The sequence below is a fragment of the Magnolia sinica genome, chromosome 3 (genome assembly GCF_029962835.1).
Source record: "Magnolia sinica isolate HGM2019 chromosome 3, MsV1, whole genome shotgun sequence".
NCBI classification, from domain to species: Eukaryota; Viridiplantae; Streptophyta; class Magnoliopsida; order Magnoliales; family Magnoliaceae; genus Magnolia; species Magnolia sinica.
This window is the reverse complement of record NC_080575.1, coordinates 8,377,680-8,386,820: the sequence shown is the minus strand read 5'-3', so window position 1 is coordinate 8,386,820 and position 9,141 is coordinate 8,377,680.

Below are 9,141 nucleotides of genomic sequence, written 5' to 3'. Positions count from 1 at the left end.
TCTATCCATTTTTGCTGGACCATTGAAAACTTCCAATAGACCACGGTAAGTTTTTGGATGAAGCTTATATTTGTGTTTTACCTTCGTCCAAGTCCGTGTGACCTCATGATCAGTAGGATGGTAAATAAACATCATAGTGGTAGTTATAATTCAACGGTGACTATTATTGTCCCCACTGCTTTCTATGATGGGATCCACTTGAGCTTTGGATCTGCCTTATTTTGCCCCTCATGCATCAAAATGATACGGAAGAATGGATGGATAGTGGAGATATAACATACATCATGGTGGTTATATAACATACATCATGGTGGGGCCCACAGAACTTTTGTCATGTCTACACATTGTCGACCTCGATGTTGTGTTCTACGTTATGCAATCCAAGCCCAGAAAAGAATGGTTGGACGTGGGAAGGGGATTAAAATAGGGATTTTAACCGTGCTGGCATCATTGTATAGTCAAATTTTCGAAAGAGGTTCCACCTTCTAAAGGGTGGCCTTCTACAAACATTGAAAAAAATTTCAGACCAAAATGTCTTTGTCCTTGATTTAGTAGTTGTATGGTTTTTTATTGAATAAGAAGTTATGTCGTATTTAATGCTGAGAAAGTGACGAGGACGGAAGCCTTTTTTGGTGTATGCAAAGCCCAACTCGTGGGGCACACATTGATGTATGTGTATAATCCATGCTACCCATCCTTTTTGCCGTGTCATTTTAGGGCCAAGGCCCAAATATCAGCCTGATCCAAAGCTCGTGTGGGGCACATAATAGAAAATAATGGTGAGAATGACATCCATTGTTGAAACTTTCTAAGCTCACTGTGATGTTTGTTAAAAGTAAACACTGCCTAAGTCACGACTTTTTGGGCTTACGGCGAGTTGGCCGACAAAGTGGACGGAACGGATCACCCCATTATGAGCCCTGGACTCCTATTATTTAAAAATAATCAAGTTATTAATTACATCAACCTAACAACCACGACCCTTACCACATTAAAATCACGACCCTTACCATGTTATATGGGTATGAGTCGTGGTTGTCATGTTATATGGGTCGTGGTTGTAATGTGGTGAGGGTCGAGGTTGTTATGTTATATGGGTCGTGGTCGTCATATTATATGGGTTGTGGTTGTCATGTTATATGGGTCATGATTGTAATGGGTCGTGGTTGTCAAGTTATATGGGTCATGGTTGTCAAGTTATATGGGTTGTGGTTGTCATGTTATATGAGTTGTGGTTATCATGTTATAACCATGTTATATGGGTAGTGCTTGTCATGTGATGTAGGGAGTTCGTGGTTATAAGGGTCAAGGTTATCATGTTATATGGGTTCTGGTTGTAATGTTATATGAGTTGTGGTTGTCATGGGTCGTAGTTGTCATGTTATATATATGATGGGTTGTGGTTGTCATGTTACATAGGTCGTGATTGTCATGTGACATGGGAAGTTTGTGGTTATAAGGGTCGAGGTTGTCATGTTATAAGGGTTCTGTCGTGATTTATGTGTTGAATCCAATCCGTCCATTGAATTTAGAATTTAATTTAACTTCATGGACAAAAAATAAGTTACGTCTAAAAAATTTATGGCCCCCAAAAGGTTTTTAATGGTAGGTTTTCAATTTCACTGATTTATATGGTGTGGTCCACATGAGCCTTTGATTTACCTCATTTTTGGGCTCATTCCTTAAAATGACTTTCAAAATGAATGGACAGCATTGATAAAATATATACATCACAGTGGTCCCAATAAGTCGATTCATCTTGACATAAGTTCGGTTGCCCTATCCACACAAGTTATATGGGTCGTGGTTGTCATGTTATATGGGTTGTGGTTATCATGTTATATGGGTTGTGATTGTCATGTGATGTGGAGAGTTTGTGATTATAAGGGTCAAGGTTATCATGTTATATGGGTCATGGTTGTGATGTTATATGAGTTGTGGTTGTCATGTTATATGATGGGTTGTGGTTGTCATGTTATATAGGTCGTGGTTGTCATGTGACGTGGGGAGTTTGTGGTTATAAGGGTCGAGGTTGTCATGTTATAAGGGTCCTATCGTGATTTATGTGTCGAATCCAATCCGTTCATTGAATTTAGAATTTAATTTAACTTTATGGACGAAAAATAAGTTATGTCCAAAAAATTTATGGCCCCGAAAAGGTTTTCAATGGTAGGTTTTTAATTTCACTAATTTATATGGTGTGGTCCACATGAGCCTTTGATATGCCTCTTTTTTGGGCTCATTCTTTAAAATGACTTTCAAAATGAATGGACGACATTGATAAAATATATACATGACAGTGGGCCCAATAAGACCATCCATCTTTACATAGGTTCGTTTGCCCTGTCCACATAAGTCACGTTACTGACTTACGCAGGTAGGGTAACCGGACTTATGTAGATATTGATGGTTTTATTGGGCCCACTGTGATGTATATATATATTTTATCTATACCGTCCATTCATTTTGAAAGATCATTTTAAGGAATGAGCCCAAAAACGAGGCATATTAAAGACTTATGTAGACCACACCATAGAAAGTGGTGAAATTGAAAACCTACCATTGAAATTTTTTTGAGGGCCACAAAATTTTTGGATTTAACTCATTTTTTGGTCCATGACGTTAAATTAAATTGTAAATCTAATGGACAGATTGGATTCAACACATAAATCACGATATGACCCTTATAACATAACAACATTGACACTTATAATCACGAACTCCACACGTCACATGACAACCACGACTTATATAACATGATAACCACAACCCATATAACATGACAACCACGACCCATATAACATGACAACCTCGACCCATGACAACCACGGCCCATATAACATGACACCCACGACTCATATAATATAACAACCTCAACCCTTACCACATTACAATCACAACACATATAACATGCCAACCACAACCCATACTCATATAACACCATAAGGGTTGTGGTTGTAATGTGGTAAGGGTCATGGTTGTAATGTAGTAAGGGTCATGGTTTTCAGGTTGATGTAATTAATAACTTGATTATGTTTAAATAATAGGAGTCAAGGCCCACAATGGGATGATCCGTTCCGTCCACCATGTTAGGAAGTTCGCAGTGGACCTAAAAAATCCTGACTTAGGTAGTGTTCACTTCTAACAAACATCATAGTGAGCCTCGAAAGTTTCAACAATGGGTGTCATTATCACCATTATTTTCTATTATGTGGCCCACACGAGCTTTAGATCAGGCTGATATTTGAGTCCTAGTCGTAAAACGACACGGTAAAAAGGATGGGTGGAATGGATTATACACATACATCAATGTGAGCCCCACGAGTCAGACCTTGCCCACCCCCAAAAAGGCTTCCGTCCCCGTCACTTTCTCAGCATTAAATACGACGTAACTTCTTATTCACTCAAAAACCGTACAACTACTGAACCAAGAATAAAGATAATTTGGTCTAAAAAAAATTTCTCAAGACATGTCAAAAGGCTACTCTCAAAATATTTGGAAGGTCGAACCTCTTTTGAGAATTTGTCCATACAACGATGCCAGTACGATCAAAATCCCATTAAAATACGTTGATATTCTTACTTGGTAACAGCGTCATCGCAACATGTGGTGTTACGTGGGGCTTACAAGATCTGCACACCCAATCCACCCCGTTGGTCGTGTCCTTCAACTTAATTTTAATCTAAAAACCAAAAATCAAGCCGGTCTAAATCTTAAGTTCACAATAATAGAACAATCTAAAATCATGCCAAAGACCTCTAAATTAATTGTTGTAGACCAACAGGCTTTTTAATGGTCTAATTTATGGTGTGTTCATTCATCCCAATGGGACACCTCTGATGAACAGATTAGATGACATGTAGACCACAATATAGACCCAACAACTTGTAAGGAAGGTTTTATAACTTTTAATTCTAGTGTGGCGCACTTGAGTATTCCTTGAGGTGGAGTTTTCCTCGCGTGGCCTAAGATGGAAGGCGTATTTAATCGATGGTGTGGATTAAATGCATAGTTGATTTGGGCCGCACGACAGCTAAGGATGATTTCAGTGGTGGGGTTTTTCATCGCCACCGTTACCTTTAGTGTGACCCACTCGAATTTTGGACTTGATGGACAGAGTAAATATAAAACAAACATCTCGATGGGCTTATAGTGCTTGGGGTCATAGGATTATAAATAAGTCACATATCCATTTGTGTGGTGGAGAAAATTCCCTGACAATCACGTTTATCATATGTTAAAGAAAATTCTTTAACAATTACATCTTCCTTTTGATTTACCTTGCTTAGAGTTTAAATCTTAATGATTTTAGACATATATCATTAGTTATAGTTTTTTAAAACACAAAAAAAAAATTATATATATATATTTTTTTATGTCCTAAGTTAGTATGAGTGTAAATAAAACCATAGGCTCCCATCTAAATATCATTAAGTTTTTACAATGAAAAAAAATTACAACCAAAAGTACCTGAAGATTATAATGAATGTTGATACAACACATTTAAAATAAGATTTTTTCTAAATCTATCTTAGATGAAGAAAATATTGAAAATTAATATGCAACCTTATAATAAGTTTGGGGAAGCGTAAAAGTATCATTCAATAGTGAATCCTACATGTCTTAATGTGTGCATCCGAAGGAGGATGAGAGAGGATCATGAGCTCTCTCTCTCTCTCTCTCTCTCTCTCTCTATATATATATATATATATATATATATATATATATATATACACACGTGTGTGCGCATGCGTATAGTGATGTCCAAAGGAATTAGATGTTTAAGCCCTTTTCTTTCTGGTCTCTCTAGTATACGATATATTTATAAGAATGAATTAAGATGACAAGAAGAGAACACCTACAACACTCAATCACTTTACATACTTTGATTTGCATTTTTACATTAAAAGTTTATAATACTATTTATTCATATATCTAAATTGATTTAATCTCTATACTAATCATGGTTATCTATGCAAATTAAGTTATGGATAATAAGATCTCAATCATAAAAATCATCATCAAGTGTAATTAACAATAATTAAAATATTTAATAAGACATTTAAAATTTTTAAAATGTACGATCCTATATATGAAAAACCTTTTGATAAATAGTTCAATTAACTAGATTTAAGCTATAAAATTATTCCTAGGTGACCAACAAGTTCTTTATTAGATCGTATGAACCTCAATCATATCCTAATACATGCACTCAATTGTAGCAACATATAAGCTATTACAATTGATTTAATGAGGTGAGCCAAAGTAGTATATTACACCATGAACTTGATCTCTTCATATATTTAAGTCTAAAGATCTGTCAAAGATAATATATACATAAGTCAATTTATATCAAGTATAATGGTCCTATGATCCAAAGACTAGAAGTGAGCCTCTAATACAAATATTTAATATGTATACTAATAATATTTCACATCCATGGACACTAGCACTCATATATACTGTAGAACAAAAACAAGAACTTATCGCTAAGTATGATGGTGGAGACACTCCATCCCCAACTCCTTATCAATTCCCTCAAAAGGCTTGATCATATTAGAATAATTATAAAGTCATACTTAAGTCTGCTAGGCATTAACGATATATCGGGATATATAAAACACAATTCTTTCTTAAGCAATAGCCATTATACCCAAATTCAAGTTTTTAAAAATAATAGAGGAAATTATCTTATTTAACCCAAATAATATATTTAAAGTAGACCCTGTTGTTGTTCAATTCAAACACGTGGCCACATGTGTCACGAACGACCTAAATTCAGTCAAACATGCGTGATTATATTAATATCATGCATGCCAGGCACCGAACTACTTGGATTAAGACTAGAATTATGGAGGTTGGCTTAACTATTCAGCCACCAATTGTTACAGTAATCATGTAATTATAGAATGGGGGAAGGCTTTGAACCAATGACTTTTCTTTTAATTGTGGTAGCATACTAGGTATCTTAGTAAAGTAATTAAGATTATAAAGAATTAAAAATAAAGTTTCGAACCAATGACTTTTCTTTTAATTGTAGTAGCGTACTAAGTATCTTAGTAAAACAATTAAGATTATAAACAATTAAAAAAATTAAATCACCGATTTTATTAATTCAGATGTAAAAGCAATACAATCATTGAATTGAAATAAAACTAAATAGAAAAAATAAATAAACATCTATTGTATATTGTGCTGAAAAAATAGCTATGAAAACTATCAGACGGTTATGAGATGATTGTGGTGTGAAATCAACGGGATGTGAGAGGTGATATATTAAGTAGGAACTCTATAATTAGGAGATCTAATGACAATGGTTGTAGATATTTAACGTATTCCTAATATGTAATACAGTGATATACTAGACAATAACGGATCTAAACTAAACTAATGGCTTTGGACTTATTATACCATAACTTGATAGAAATAGAGTGACTAAAGTGAAGAAGCTAAACAAAACAGATAAGTAGTGTTGTACTTTAGAGAAATTGATAGTTTATGGCGAGAGCTTGGGACGCTTCTTCAAGTGCTACATTTATATATTTAGGGAGGCGGTGGCCACATCGTAGTTTCCACATAAATCTTCAATTACATAACAATCATACCCGATAGGTTTTGGAATCTTTATTGTGTAATGCTATTATATGTGATTTACTTTTAATTTTATATGACTTTCCATTACTTACTCTTAGTTCATTACTGTCTCTGAGAAAATATTGAGTGTTCTTAGAAATTTTTTTTTTTGACTTGATTCGTGATAGTTATGCCATACGCAAATTGGATTATGAAAAATCTATCATTGACGAGTCTTTGGAAGCTCCCTAGGCATGCTAAGAGTCACCCGTGCGTCGGTCATGTGTCTTGTAAAATGATGTTCGCCTTTTCTGTTGTAGATGTGTGTATGGTTCCAAGCGGGTCTATTTCTAATAGGTTATGTGTCACTAAAAAATAAGTGCTGACAATCCTTCTTGGCACGAGTATGTTTTTCTCTTGTTATCCGTACAAGTGTACCAACACAAGGTGACTTTTCACTAGATAACATGGACTATGCCAGGTCAAGTGTAAACAGAGCCACCTATTAATTATGTCATTAAAAATATTTACACAAGATGCATGGTCAACATGATTTATGGACATTGTCATTAATTCAATGGTGAAAATTATTACACTGGCTTTTAGGGGACACAAATTTAATATAGTGGATATTAGGATGCTCATTAGACCGAATGGTAAAATTCTATATAAACATCACAGTTGGGCCCATACAGTTTCAGTGTATGTCAACTGCCGTGTATTTCAACATATACTTGTGCATATACATGATGGAGACATCTTCATTACCCACGTACACGTGATTAAAAGAGACAGTTGATTAACATCATTTATCAAACAAGGTCCATGATTCATATAAAATGGTTCTGCAGACATAACTGGTAGTCTTCATTAGACGATAAAATACTTAGGGCATATTTGATTTTTTAAATTATAATGGTAAATGATTGTAAATGAATAATTATTGTTTCCTCTTATAATTACAGGGTGACATTAGTGAATACAAGTAGTACAAGCAACTCATGGAAGCGGGTCTAAGTTATTCGTTCGTAAGAAATGATTAATATATGAATTATACACATGGTTAAAGCAATGAAATCTATTGCCATTACCATAAAGCAGGAAAGGTATGCTAGGAAGTTGAACATCATTCTAATAATGTATGAATTGTATGGTCTGTCTTTGTAGATATTTTGCTTGTAACGAAGTTATTCTCGAAAGAAGAATCGTATAATATTACATTGCTTAATCTCCCAAGTGATTTGATGCTGAATTTCGTGTTAATATTGCTAAAGGCGGGCTTAAACCAATTGTTGTATTTTTTTCAAGAATTTTATATGTTTTGGAAGTTGAAATACTGCCCTATTACCTAATGATAATTGTAATATATGGTTACGATGATATTTATTTTTTAAAAAAAATTATTTTTTTGTAGTTGTAACTATATTCTTTTTGGAATACTGCAAATAGACGGTAATAACAAACAAAACGACCACAAACTTTTCTTTCTAGTACACAACAATACACACATATGTTGCACACTACACATACATGATATTCATATACTCTTAATACCTGTTATATCTCTTATTTTTATGTAATAACTATTACTTTATCATCTATATCACCCCCAGTTGTAAGGAAATATACATTTTGCTAATCATACATGATATGTATGCTTGTTCATATATATATATTTTTTTTCATTCTGGTCCATAGTTATTACCTCATTAGATATGATTACTTTGTTGTTGTTATTTAATTGACAATCGATATTGATTTTATTTAAGTATGTTGAAATAAATATTGTACGTTAGATTTTTAAAATTTTGCATTCATGCATTCATTACATTTTTATGTTAACAATTTCAAAAAATGGAGAAGTGTATGTGGCTTTTAACGGAAGATCTCCTGATATTCATTATAATTTAGAGGAATGCAAGGCACAAATCAAAGAATACAATAGAGTCAAGTTCAAATCATACTGCACCATCGAAGAAGCTAGACTTGCTCGAGGTGCTTTTATTGAGATTTTTCAATATCTTGACATCGCAACTGGTCAACTACCGAAAGAATGATATGATGACAATATCGAATACTCGTATGTTTCACCACATGGTGGGGACCCAAGTGCGGCTTATCTGTCCTTATGTTCGAGGTCGAGAGCAACCACTTAGGAGAGCATGTTTATATGATAATCGGATTTGTTTACACTATACTCATATTTATACTCACAATTCATCTTATGATTTATCGCTAAAAATGTAGACATAAGGGAGATTGTGAAGTGTTATTTTGTGATTTTGATATATAATTGATATGCTTACATTAGCGGTTATATTGTATCTATAAATGTGTTAGTTTACGTATTTGGTATGCTGTTTTTTAACGATATGGACATGTTATGGCTCAGACTGGACATGTGGTCCTTTTTTACTTCATTTTTTTATATCTCTATTTAGCATGTTTCTTTTATTTGGGTTGTAATGGTATAGGGATCACCTATCTGCACAAGCTTGATGAAATTAGATAACAATTTATAAGTATCACTGATTGTATGTGGATATTAATGTGGTAAATTTATAATA